This window comes from Diaphorina citri, unplaced genomic scaffold (genome assembly GCF_000475195.1).
Source record: "Diaphorina citri unplaced genomic scaffold, Diaci psyllid genome assembly version 1.1 scaffold1189, whole genome shotgun sequence".
NCBI classification, from domain to species: Eukaryota; Metazoa; Arthropoda; class Insecta; order Hemiptera; family Psyllidae; genus Diaphorina; species Diaphorina citri.
The window spans coordinates 1-14,623 of NW_007378618.1; the positions used below are offsets into that span (position 1 = coordinate 1).

The 14,623-nt window shown below is 37.3% G+C and overlaps 2 long non-coding RNA genes across 3 annotated transcripts; one reads left to right on the top strand and one right to left on the bottom strand.

Moving 5' to 3' along the window:
* Positions 1–151: 151 nt before the first annotated feature.
* Positions 152–8,948, bottom strand: LOC113469685. Of its 2 annotated transcripts, none has more exons than XR_003393022.1 (2): positions 7,547–8,948; positions 152–1,224 (listed from the first exon to the last, which is right to left on the bottom strand). It is a non-coding gene; the product is annotated as an uncharacterized LOC113469685 (long non-coding RNA). The 2 variants fall into 2 exon arrangements; XR_003393021.1 differs by lacking the exon at positions 7,547–8,948 and adding an exon at positions 4,707–4,889.
* Positions 1,629–2,736, top strand: LOC113469684. The gene is made up of 2 exons (XR_003393020.1): positions 1,629–2,166; positions 2,403–2,736. It is a non-coding gene; the product is annotated as an uncharacterized LOC113469684 (long non-coding RNA).
* Positions 8,949–14,623: the final 5,675 nt, after the last annotated feature.

Genomic DNA, 14,623 nt, shown 5'->3' on the forward strand with positions numbered 1-14,623 from the left:
CGCTCTTCCGATCTCGTGTATCAAATTTATTAAAAAAAATAAATAAATATAATAATAATAAAAGAACAACACTTTTAATTTAAAAATATAAATATTATATTTTCGTTTTTTAAATGTATAAATTAATTTTAATGCACAAAGAAAGAAAAATGGGGGGGGCTATCACTTGAAATATTATGGGGAGAGAAGAACATAAAGTTTTCTTAGCTTGTTTGAAGATTTTGAAAGATCAAGTTTTTTTTTATATATTAAAAAAAAAATATTCTTGCTCAAAAACCTACACAAGATCTTGGGCTATTTTCCGTCTGAATCTAATGAATCCATATTTAAGAAATCCGAATTCAGTCAAAGGGATTTTCTTGAATTTTATTCGATGGGTTAAAAAATACCCCTTTAGACTGTCAGCTTATAACAAGTTGTCCCATTATATGCTAGAAGTTAATCCATATTCGTGTTCAAGACCCAAGAGGACCAGAATTCTTCCACAGACCACAGGAATCGAATCCTCATAACATAAACATCGTAAAGTGCACATTGTCAAATTTCCAACCACGCCGGGAATCGAACCCGGGTCTCCCGCAAGCATGGTCATGGGACCACGGATATTTATCAGCTAGAAAACTTCACGTTACGCATATTTTATGAATTATTAATATAAAATATATGAAAATTAAAACTACACAGACATCTACTCTGGCCTTGTTGAAAATTCAAAATGGCGGTTTCCATTCAGGGCCGGGAGCCACGAATTGAGTTTAAACTCGGTTCCACTAGGCGACGTTAACGCCGGAGGCGTTCTCTATCACCTAACCCTTAGAGCTCCATTATTATAAGGTCAAATTCTCAAATAAATGAGGATAAAATTCCATACCTCGGCTGGGATCGAACCCACGCCCTCCTGTTTATCAGGCGAGCGTTTTGACCACTACGCCACAGAGGCTATTATTTCATCACCGAATGAAAACCGACCGATCGTTACTATTTATATAAAATTGTTAATATATTCATATTACAGATTACAGCTATGTAGGTATTTATATTTAGTAATAAATTAATTATCATTACACACACGCATAGAATTAAATATATATAAATATTTATATCAAATTGGAAAATCAAGGTTAAAAAAAAGGTTTTTTTTTTTTTTAAAAAAAGTTTCTTAGTGAATAGGGATGCTTGTTTGTATAAATTACAGGGGGTCGTTCAATTTAACTGTGTACATACCTTGGTCGTATTTTCGATTTTTCTCCTTTTTGGAAGCTCGTTTTCCCTCTTTTTCCAATGGTTTACTACACACGCTACCACGCCAAGAGAGGGGAAATGAGCTTCAGAATCAGAAGACGGGAAATCGTCTGTTTCCGAAAAGAAAACACGACTGTCCCTTTTCCTTTACACTAACATAAGAGAGTTAGGAGTTAACTGAAACATACAAAGTCAAAATGAACCCCCATTTTGGTAGTTAGTCGGTGATTCTACTCTTCCCAATTTCAACGAACATTTCTTCTAGAAAGCCAGGGGAATTTTCTGTTAATTTCCATAAGATCCAGTGGCGTAGCGTGTATGTATGGCGTATATGGCGGCCATACAACTCAAAAGTTCACTCTAATACCCATAAATATTAATGGCATGTAGCTGTACTTGCCAAGTTCCAACATCACAGTTGGAGAGTTCAAAGTTCCCTTTTGATGTTTTTTGAGGATAATCCGATTGGAATTACATGAATAGGTAAAGATTGTGGAAAAAGTCTTTTGGCTTGGTTTATTATGCTTTTGATTTTCAGCTAAATTACCTTTAGGGATGTACCAGAAGGTAGTAAACCTTTTCATCTTGTACTAAAGTTTTTTAATAGTAATTTAATACTAGATAGTAGGTCGTTTGCGCAGAGCAATTAATGCTTCAATAACAAGGAGTAACAATTAAACTTCATCAATATCAAAAAGAAGAAACCTCAAATAGGTCTATCACATGCTGAAATTACCCGTGAGGAGGTTTTTGTTTTTCCCAATGAAATAGATAACTTGAGTACAGCGTAAAAAAGGTCAATTGGGCCAAAAAATACAATGCGTACCTATATCACTGATTGAGAAGGTACAGCTACAGATCATCAAATGAAGAAATGAAGATAGAGCGCGCAAAAGGTCACTGGGCCAACAAAAAATACAGCAGGTATATCACTGATTTGGTACAAGTACAGCACGTAGAAGTTTACTGAATCAACCAATACAAGGATTTGGATATATGTACCACTGAATTAAGATATAAGATACACCCCATATTATATCAATGTATAATACAGAGCGTAAATATCACTGAAAATACAGCACGTACATATATCATTCACTGAAAAATCTGAAATTACAGCGCGTATGTATCATCCACTGGGCCAACAAAAAATACAGCAGGTATATCACTGATTTGGTACAAGTACAGCACGTAAAAGTTCACTGAATGAGGATCCACGGATACACCCCATATTATATCAATGGATAATACAGAGCGTAAATATCACTGAAAATACAGCACGTACATATATCATTCACTGAAAAATCTGAAATTACAGCGCGTATGTATCATTCAATGAACAAGTACAGCATACAGATGTACAGTAAGTAAAAGTTCACTGGATCAACAAATATGTACTGCACATATATCACTGAAAGAACATACAGGTTGTAATCAGTGAATATACAGCGCGTATATATCATTGAATGAACAAGTACAGCACGTACAGCCCAATGACCAGCTGGAATACGAATATTATACACAAATAAGGTCCTCGTTCTCGGAACGGCTGGCTTTCTTCAATCCTGTACTTCTCTCTTCGATTTCGGGACGATAAGCTCTTCCTTGTTACAGGTCCCTCTATCAAACCTCTTTGAAAAAACCATGTAAAAAGCAGTGCAATGTTTAGATATAGTGTTTTCGACGTCATTACTTTAGGCCAGCCACTCACTATCAGGTAGACCTGACAGACGAACCTTTTTAGCCGTACCTGTCAGGTCTATCTGATAGTGAGTGTCCGACACGATAAACTCTTCCTTGTTACAATTCCCTCTATGAAACCTCTTTGAAAAAAGCAGTGCAATGTTTAGATATAATGTTTTCGACGTCATTACTTAGGCCAGCCACTTACTATCAGGTAGACCTGACAGACGAACCTTTTTAGCCGTACCTGTCAGGTCTATCTGATAGTGAGTGTCCGACCTTAGGACTTAGGAAATCTGTTTGAACTTTACATTAAAAATACCCTTTTTTTCAAAATTTACACAATGGGTTCCGCTTATTATTCTTATTATTAAAGTCAATACAATAAGTACACATAGAAAACGTGTATTTTTCTTCGGGAAAAGTGACCACAGGAGAATCGACCTCTACTCTAATAGAAACTGTATGGAGCAGTGGTTCATTTTCCAGTGGTCAGTTTCCGAAAGGAAAACACACATAGAAAGGTTGAAATACAATTGAGGAGCTGGGTGCAAAAAGGGAAATTTAATATGGATTTTTTGCCCTTTTTGCGTAAAACGGTTTTTTTCAATAGAACGTGGAGCGCTCTATCTTCCAGCGTTTGAACTGCAGTGATAACTTTTTTTTCGATGAGTTACAGCGTTTTTCGTAAACATACTTTTCAAGGATTTTGATGAAAAATTGAAAACTTTAAAGTTAAATATCTCAGTTTGATGATTTTCATTTATTGCCCTTTTTGCACCCAGCTCCTCAATCATTATAGGTATTTATAATTTATAGCATAAAATGTACATTTTTACCGTAGCAATCTAGTGATGAATCAATAATGAAATAGATATGCCAAGTAAGTCAGAAGTACTCTATTTAGTGGATTACTAAATCACTGAGTCAGATCCTAAAACGTATGACTCACTTTGATCTTGGCCAAAAGGCTCAGAAGCAATTAAAAACTGGCTATAACTCTCTTTAGGTATAAGAAGTTGGAACTTGACTCATTGACTGAGTAGTTCACTGAAAAGAGTAGTTCTTCTTTTATATAACTCACTCACTCTTTACATATCTCTAAAATGAAAATGCCTGGTCTCCCACAGTCAGCTTTTTACAAAGTAGTAGCATTAGCAATTTAAATTTAGCAGTTTTTGGTATGTGAATGAATAATTTCTTCAAAGGGAGGGAAAAAATAATCACTATTTTTACGCTCAATTAAACAGAAGCTGGTTTTGACGAAAAAGTTTTTTTTTTTCTTTTTGTCTGTTTAATTCACCATAACTCACGAACGATTTTGATGAAATTCGGCAAAAAGTGCTCAACACAGAAAGGCCATTTTCGGGATTATGGGCCCGAAAAGATCCATTTTTGAGTGAGTTATGCGGTTCACTGAACTAGTGAACTACTATCCATAAAATGGCACTGTGAGGCTCAGACATAAGGTGTAAAAAAAATATTTGAAAATAAAAATACCTCAATAACCCCCGGATCTATGGGAATGATGTTAAAATGAATATTGACTTCCAAATCTTACAGTATCCATGGGCCACAAGATATGGCAGAGCAACATATAATCTGACAATTTTCTCTTCCACACTTTTTTTTTTCAATAAATCATTTTTTTATTTATTTTTAAACATATACAATCATTCTCTATTGCTGATTTTACTCCTTGTCTAAACTGTAGACATAATTGTCTACAATTGTGGCGACTAAGGAGGGGTTCAGTTTATGTAGCTTTTTATTATACATACCCTGGTCGTATTTTCGATTTTTCTCCTTTTTGGAAGCTCGTTTTCCCTCTTTTTCCTATGGTTTACTACACACGCTACCACGCCAAGAGAGGGGAAATGAGCTTCAGACCTTCTGAATCAGAAGACGGGAAATCGTCTGTTTCCGAAAAGAAAACACGACTGTCCCTTTTCCTTTACACTAACATAAGAGAGTTAGGGGGAATCGACCGTTTATTAATAATATTTTCCTAATTGCAACTCCTCCATTAGACAGGTTCGACTGTATTTTCCTTTATGGCACTTGAGGACAAGAAAAGGTAGTAGCACGTGATTATCCAGCTGGTCACCGATCTGGACACCAACCACGCTCAACGTACTGGGTACTGGTTTTTTCAACGTGCTATCACCGCTGGCAGCCCGAACAAAATGCAAATGACGATCGTGTTCAAATTTAGATCTTACTTCTTTCAATCTACTTCGGTCAAGAACATTTCAACAGACCGTAGAGTAGCGTAGTACCGTACAACCGTACATACGGGACGGAATAGATATTACTTACACGGAATTGAACAAGTATGCTCTACCCTGACTTCCTTGAAATGACTGAAACATAGGAGAAAACGAAATAATGTTATTAACACAAGAGAAATCACAAAAAAAGTTTGATAGAGGGAACTGTAGTCTGTCTGGGGGACTTTAAACAGGGAGAAGACCAGCTTAGTCTGGCTGGGGGATTGCAAACAGGGAGTTTACAAGCTTAGTTTGGCTGGGGGACTTTAAACACGTAAACAGGGAGAATGGTTTTTTTTAAAGAGGTTTGACAGAGGGAACTGTAACTGCTATGGTCTTATCGTCCCGAAATCAAAGAGAGAAGGAAGACAGGATAGGATGCACTTATCAAAACATGTCAACTTTTCACACAACAGGTTGAATATTTAGTTATTTACACGCTAAGCAATAAGGCCATGTGTGGGTTGAATATTTAATGGACACACTTCCATTTAATGGACATCCCAAGTCCATTCAAGCTGTCCTCATGCTTATATTTCAACAATAGACACCCGACACCCCATGTTAGCATAATAGATCACAAAATCCCTCCCTCCTCCTATCCCCTTTCCTCCTCCCTCCCTTTCTCCCTCCTTTCTTTCCTCTTTCCTTTCTTTCCTTCTACCATCCTCCCCTTTTCCCTATCTCTCTCCCTCCTCTCTCATTCTCTCTATCCTTCTCTCCGCCTTCTTTCCCTCATCTCCTTCTTCCTCCCTCGCTCTTCCCTCTCCTTCCCTCTCCTCCTGTCTCTGTCTCTCTGCCTCTCTTTATTTCCCCCCCCCTTTCTATCTCTTCTCCATTTTCTCCACAACTCAATAAATATCTCTCTCCTCCCTACCCTAACCCTCTCTCTCTTCCCTCCATCTCTCTCTCTCTCTTTCATTTCAAGGTCAAGGGTAAAGTTCAAGTTAAAGTTGTTTGGACGTTGCCATGACAACCAAGTTGTTCTCTTTTTCGCTCTCTCTCACCTTCCTTTTCTCTTTTCTTGTACATACTTTTTCTGATTCTCTCTTCTCTTCTCTCTCTCCCTCTCTCTTGTAATGGGTTTGAAAAGGACTTTAACAAGTGTGTGGAGAGAGGGAGGGAGGGAGAGAGAGAGAGAGCATGGAAGGGGTAAAGCAGTTGTAGAGATAGAGAGATAGATAGATAGATAGATAGAGAGAGAGAGAGAGAGAGAGAGAGAGAGAGAGAGAGAGAGAGAGAGAGAGAGGGAGAGAGAAATATGTATGAAGGAAGAAATAGAATAGAAAGAGAGAGAGAGAGCTTTGTGGAGGGAGAGAGAGCTTTGTGGAGGGAGAGAGAGCTTTGTGGAGGGAGAGAGAGCTTTGTGGAGGGAGAGAGAGCTTTGTGGAGGGAGAGAGAGCTTTGTGGAGGGAGAGAGAGCTTTGTGGAGGGAGAGAGAGCTTTGTGGAGGGAGAGAGAGCTTTGTGGAGGGAGAGAGAGCTTTGTGGAGGGAGAGAGAGCTTTGTAAGGAAGAAATAGAATAGAAAGAGAGAGAGAGAGCTTTGTGGAGGGAGAGAGAGCTTTGTGGAGGGAGAGAGAGCTTTGTGGAGGGAGAGAGAGCTTTGTGGAGGGAGAAAGAGAACTTGGAGGGGGCCAAACAGTTAGACAAAATGCGGAGAGCAAGAGAAGGAAGAAAAAGAGTAGAGAAAAGGGGAGGGAGAGGGAAAGAGAATAAAGAACAGAAATCACACGGTGTGAACATTACATGACTTTCCTTATCCTACTGAATGATACTTATTTGGGTGTTCTCCTAACCTAAGTTTTAGAATATCTCTAACCGTATAGTCGGTATAGCTGAAAACCGCCAAAAAGCGGTCAAAATACCGCCGACCATGGCACCTATCTCAACTAAACGTTTTTTTTTTTAGATTTTACAGCTGCATACTAAATTTCAAGTCTCTAGCTCTTACCGTTCTCGAGATATTTTGTTTACAGACAGACACACAGACAAGACAGAAGGACAGGCTCTAGGGACCTCAAAACGTGTTTTGGCACTAAAAACTGACCATCGAAAATTTGACCCGATCACATTACTTTCCTTCCTATAGGAGATCTCACGAACAAAACCAAGTAAAATAAATACGAAAAGTACAACAGCCAAGAACCATAACTTGGAACTGTAACAGCCAAGACCATAACTGTAAGACCAAGATCTTATAAGATCTTTAGGTAAAAGTAGTTCAAGTCAAAGGTTACGGCAGCAGCGTGCACAACAGCTGACCTGCCCGGGGCAATATCTTGTCTTGGGAGTTCCCATTAACTGAGCCAAAGCTAGAACTTAAGTATTGCTGGCCAAACTGTGTACATACCTTGGTCGTATTTTCGATTTTTCTCCTTTTTGGAAGCTCGTTTTCCCTCTTTTTCCAATGGTTTACTACACACGCTACCACGCCAAGAGAGGGGAAATGAGCTTCAGAATCAGAAGACGGGAAATCGTCTGTTTCCGAAAAGAAAACACGACTGTCCCTTTTCCTTTACACTAACATAAGAGAGTTAGGAGTTAACTGAAACATACAAAGTCAAAATGAACCCCCATTTTGGTAGTTAGTCGGTGATTCTACTCTTCCCAATTTCAACGAACATTTCTTCTAGAAAGCCAGGGGAATTTTCTGTTAATTTCCATAAGATCCAGTGGCGTAGCGTGTATGTATGGCGTATATGGCGGCCATACAACTCAAAAGTTCACTCTAATACCCATAAATATTAATGGCATGTACTGTGATGGGACTTGGTAGACCTGTGCATGAGCCCAACACACCCTACACTTGAATTTAGACCACGCTACGCCACTGATAAGATCAATCTGCTTTTGGGGGAAAAAGACAAAAAAAAAGTTTTTTTTTTCTGATAGGAGAAAGGGTGACTGAAATTGGCAAATTAGATTTTTTTCGAGAAATGTTTATTGAAAGTAGCAAGAGTACGAAATACCAAACATATCACCATTCAGTTACCTATGAGAGAGAAAGAAATCAAATAAAAAAGTATAAAATTAAAAGAAGACTAGAAAATGATAATTACAAAAATATGAAGTGTTATTCCTTTCAATGAAAACTTTCGATCGGGGAAGAAAAATATTGAGAAAAACAATTTTGAAAAATAAAGTCCCACGCAAGACAAAAACTTGTTAAAGTGGGTAAAAAAAAATGACAAAAATCTTGTTAAAAAAAAAATAATAAAAAAAAAAATCGGGTAAAAAAATAAAAGAAATGGGAAAAAATCACAAATACATTTCAGGAAATTGTACAAAACAAAAGCGGAAAGTCAATTCCTATATCTTTTCACAGGGGGAAAATATCTGAGACCACACCAATGCTGCTTTTCATGGCTTGGATCTTGGTTTAAACTAGAAAAAATTAGATTTGGAAAAATCTGAAAAAAGTAGGTATTCCATATTAAAAAAAAAAAAAAGATAAAACAATAATAATATCAAGGATTTTACATTCAAGTGCAAATTTTACCGTACCTATATTTGATGTGGTGAGTGCCTACGTTAAAAAAGTTGCTAAATTATTGAAGTATCCAAACAGACCTCCTAAAGCCTAAAGGGGCGACAATCTTAATAGAGATTTTTTGCAACCAAAATTAGCGTCCCATTAATTGAACTCTTGAACGATATTTGACGAAAACACGTTCCCGCGCATGCGCTGAGTTCAAAAACTCTCTAGTGTAGAGTTGCTTTCGCAAGTAATGTGAAAACGGTCCCCTAGAATATTATACCGGACTTCCCAGTTGAAGTGGACTGTAGTGCTGTACTTGCCAAGTTCCTACATCACAGTTGGAGAGTTCAAAGTTCCCCGTTGATGTTTTTTGAGGATAATCCGATTGGAATTACATGAATAGGTCAAGATTGTGGAAAAAATCTTTTGACTTGGTTTATTATGCTTTTGATTTTCAGCCAAATTCCCTTTAGAGATGTACCAGAAGTTAGTAAAAATTTTCATCTTGTACTAAAGTTTTTTAATAGTAATTTAATACTAGATAGTAGGTCGTTTGTGCAGAGCTATTAATGCTTCAATAACAAGGAGTAACAATTGAACTTCATCAATATCAAAAAGAAGAAACCTCAAATAGGTCTATCACATGATGAAATTGCCCGTGAGGAGGTTTTTGTTTTTCCCAGTGAAATAGATAACTTGAGTACAGCGTAAAAAAGGTCGATTGGGCCAAAAAATGCAATGCGTACCTATATCACTGATTGAGAAGGTACAGCTACAGATCATCAAATGAAGAAATGGAGATAGAGCGCGCAAAAGGTCACTGGGCCAACAAAAAATACAGCAGGTATATCACTGATTTGGTACAAGTACAGCACGTAAAAGTTCATGAGGGATGGAGATTGCTTCATCATAGCTAGTAGCTAGACAAAGTTTATACTAGAGCAATCTCCGGGACCGAGTGGGCATCACACTAGGCTTGTACTCCGGAGGTCCTGGGTTCGATTCCCGGCGGGGTCGAAGTTTTTTTTTGGCTCTGTGCTTGGAGTTCGGGGTGCACTCAGACTCGTGAGGACAAGATTGGTTCAAAGGTTTTCGCACCTGTGGCATCCAGTTGTTTTTTGTTTTATTTTTGTTTGTTTGTCTGGCTGTCTGTTTGGTCGATTGGTTGTCTGTTTGTTTTTATTTTTATTTTTTTTTCTACTTCGTACAAACTGTAATGAATAAGATCGTAGAGAGTAGAAGTCTCTTCTTGTTGAGCGACAAATGTCCAAAATATGGAGTGCACTCAAAAATAGACGCACATTTCACATTAACCCTTTCACTGCTAAAGGGACAATAGGTCCCACAGAATCATTATTTTTAAAATGGGATATATCATCCCAGACCTATCGGAAAAATTCCGTTCTCGGTGTTTTTCAAATGTTGCTTTTGTAATCTAAGACGTCAGTAACATTCACTTGGCTAACTTGTCTGGTTTTGTCTCCAGATCGATTTTCGTTCAGTACTACTAGGAGACCTAGGAGGACATGAAACTTTGTAGAGGCCTTATTTAAATTTCTCATTAAATTACATACAAAGTATATATTTCTCATTAAAATACATACAAAGTATATAAATATTTCTTATTAAAGTACATTATACATACATACGAAGTATGTATGTATAATGTACTTTAATACGAAGTATGTAAAACATAAGAAATACATACGAAGTATGTATTTCTATACATACGAAGTATGTATTTCTTATACATACGAAGTATGTATTTCTTATGTTTTAGGTATGACGAGTACATATTGGGATAATTGATAATTCATGTGACAGTGGTATTTTGTTGGAATATGACCAAAATTGTCAACCGTTTGGGACTTCTATGCAACATAGAATGGAATATACATTAGCTACGTACATACAATACCTAAGTAAAGAACAAAATAGAAAATGGAATAAAAAAATATAGAATATTAAATATCTTTATCTATACTTTAGAAGTCTATATAATATTATTAATTACTTTCTATTACCCTTACGTATAGGGAACCTATACAAGGTAATGAGAAAGTATTGCAATCGGTCCAAATTTTCAAAATCGGGAAATGATTGGAAATATCCGTTTTAAGGTCCCCTGATTCCAAAAAAATGGTTTTTAGCCCATGGTCTGTACGTAACGTACGTACGTACTACAGGTTTTTTTTTTTGTTTATTATTATTTTATACATATTTTTATCTTCCGCATATGTACTTCTCCTCTTATCCTCTTAATCAACACCCTTTTGTACTCATGCTGAGAATGAACTAAAACTTAATTAAGACGAAATTTTCTGGCAAATTAATAATAATACATAATATCACAATGGCGTTCTGGTGTTATTTAATACCTAATAACGTAGCTTCAAAACACGGACATAAAAGTGTTGGGTGATTGTTTTTTTTTTTTTTTTTTTTTTTTTTTTTTTTTTTTTTTTTTTTTTATTATTACAATAGTATAAACAAAGGTATAAGGGACGGACTATTGTATTCGCTTCGGGTGTCGTCTTGTCATCTGTCGTCTGTTCCCATAGAAAAGGACACTTTCCAAACCTAGTCGACCTATAATATCAAATTAAAGGTCTTTTTACCAGGAACACGAAAATGGTGGTGCAAATTTGTCCTAAAAAACCATAAAAGCCAAAAAAACCAAAAAAAAACTGGTTTTGGGGGGATTTTTTTCACATTTTCTCACACAAATGAGGTCTGATCTTGAAATTTGTCGCGACGACCTATGAACTTAAAGCGAGAAAGTTTTAGATAACACTTCAGTCGTTATTTTAAGACCGGTTTTAGCGTCACCTATGTTAAGCTACGCCGAGCAAGGCCAATAAATGGATGGGTGACTTGAACCTTATATTGGGAATAAAGGGAGAACGGGCTCTAGTCTTGATTTTAAATCATTACATGAAAGTAAAATCGAAAAATCAAATCAAGAATAATAATAAACTGAATATTAAGCAAATTAGGTAGGCACATAGGTACTGATTTTCTTTAATCACGATCGAATAAACTACGGGCTCCCGGAGGGACGGGCCCAGCTTGTTTCATAAAAAAAATAAAATAATAAAGATAGGTAACTAAATAAACAAAGTGAGTGTAGTAGCTACTCTGATTAAGTAGCGACCAGTGACGGCATTACCAGCGTAAAAATATTGTAGAAATATGTCATATCCACTGAACTTGTGAAAGGGCTCTGCTTTACCACAAATAAATTCATGATAAGAGAGTCCTAGGATAGACTTAAGAGTGTGTAGCTGTGTAGGTTTCACTAATATTATGTCAGATAACATTTGATAAAAACACATGTTCCCTTCCACCTCTATTGTAATCGATATCTCTTATTATGCTACCTGCTACCTGCCAATCTTATCACTATACCATAAAGTGAAAACAAAATTCTCCAGCCTAGTCTATTAATCAATAAGTATAAGTATAAGTATAGATAAGTATAAGTACAGAAACGCTTGCGCACAAACAAACGAAGCGGGAGTCGTGAATTATGACGTCATCGCTTACAGGAGCGTATGCCGTGACGTCAGAGTTCACGATTTACCGGTATTTTTTAAATGGATTTATCTCGGGATCTAGAAGTCGTAGAAGAAAAAGAAAAATTCCGTTATTTTTCCTGCTCTATGACTTTGAAACATCACCCAAGTAAGCGCAACTGATTTATTGCCAAGACATGTCAACAGCTATTCACACAACAGTTAGAATATTTAATGGACTCACTTCAAGTTTTAGGACATTCCTGTCCATTCAAACTTCAATTTTTTATTCTTTCGATTCTGGGAATAGAACCCGGGACCTGATATGAACTAAATGTGGGCACAAATTTAACACCATCCCTCCTCAGCACTTATCAAAACATGTCAACTATTCACACAACAGGTAGAATATTTAATGGACTCACTTCAAGTTGTAGGACATCCCTGTCCATTCAAACTTCAATTTTTTATTCTTTCGATTCTGGGATTAGAACCCGGGACCTGATATGAACTAAATGTGGGCACAAATTTAACACCATCCCTCCTCAGCACTTATCAAAACATGTCAACTTTTCACACAACAGGTAGAATATTTAATGGACTCACTTCAAGTTTTACGACATCCCTGTCCATTCAAACTTCAATTTTTTATTCTTTCGATTCTGGGATTAGAACCCGGGACCTGATATGGATGGACTAACTGTGGGCACAAATTGAACACCATCCCTCCTCAGCACTTATCAAAACATGTCAACTTTTCACACAACAGGTTGAATATTTAATGGACACACTTCAAGTTTTAGGACATCTCAAGTCCATTCAAGCTGTCCTCATATTTGAACAATAGACACCCGACACCCCATGTTAGCATAATGGATCACAAAATCCCTCCCTCCTCCTATCCCCTTTCCTCCTCCCTCCCTTTCTCCCTCCTTTACTTCTCTCTTCCTCCATTCCTCTCTGTCGTTCTCTATTTTCTCCCTCCTTTCTTTCCTCTTTCCTTCTACCTTCCTCCCCTTTTCCCTATCTCTCTCCCTCCTCTTTCATTCTCTCTATCCTTCTCTCCGCTTTCTTCCCCTCATCTCCTTCTTCAGGACATCCCAAGTCCATTCAAGCTGTCCTCATGCTTATATTTCAACAATAGACACCCGACACCCCATGTTAGCATATTTGATCACAAAATAGCTCCCTCCTCCTATCCCCTTTTCCTCCTCCCTCCCTTTCTCTCTCTCCTTTCCTTCTCTCTTCCTCCACTCCTCTCTGTCGCTCTCTATTTTCTCCCTCCTTTCTTTCCTCTTTCGTTCTACCTTCCTCCCCTTTTCCCTATCTCTCTCCCTCCTCTTTCATTCTCTCTATCCTTCTCTCCGCTTTCTTTCCCTCATCTCCTTCTTCCTCCCTCGCTCTTCCCTCTCCTTTCCTCTCCTCCTGTCTCTGTCTCTCTGCCTCTCTTTATTTGCCCCCCTTTCTATCCCTCCTTTCCCTCCATTTTCTACACAACTCAATAAATATCTCTCTCCTCCCTACCCTAACCCTCTCTCTCTTCCCTCCATCTCTCTCTCTCTCTCTCTTTCATTTCAAGGTCAAGAGCTCTCTCTCTTTCATTTCAAGGTCAAGAGTAAAGTTCAAGTTAAAGTTGTTTGGACGTTGCCATGACAACCAAGTTGTTCTCTTTTTCTCTCTCCCTCTCACCTTCCTTTTCTCTTGGAAAGATGGAGATTGCTTCATCATAGCTAGTAGCTAGACAAAGTTTATACTAGGTATTATGCATTGTAAAATGTTAAACCCATAAAATACACGAGACCTTGTTTAGACTGCTGGGGTAAAGGGACTTTTTAGCTGAAAATGAGGTTTGTATACCTATATGGACTTAAATTTGGGACGTTTTGGGTGGGCAAGATACTAATACCTGTGATCGTTCGTGGCAAATCAAAAGAATGTCACTTAAAAGTTTGGTTCAAAATGAAACAGGCCTGCCAGTCCTCTAGGGTGTAGTAGCTCACCCTCCGACTGTTGGGCCTTAAAGTAATATTGAAGGGGCATGAGAGTAATATTAAAGGGCCTTAAAGTAATATTGAAGGGGCATTAAAGTAATATTAAAGGGCCTTAAAGTAATATTGAAGGGGTATTATAATAATATTGAAGGGGCAATATAGTAATATTGAAGGGGCATTATAGTAATATTGAAGGGGCATTATAGTAATATTGAAGGGGCATTATAATAATATTGAAGGGGTATTATAGTAATATTGAAGGGGCATTATAGTAATATTCAAGGGGCATTATAGTGCTATTGAAGGGGCATTATAGTAATATTGAAGGGGCATTATAGTAATATTGAAGGGGTATTATAGTAATATTGAAGGGGCATTATAGTAATATTGAAGGGGCATTATAATAATATTGAAGGGGTATTATAGTAATATTGAAGGGGCAT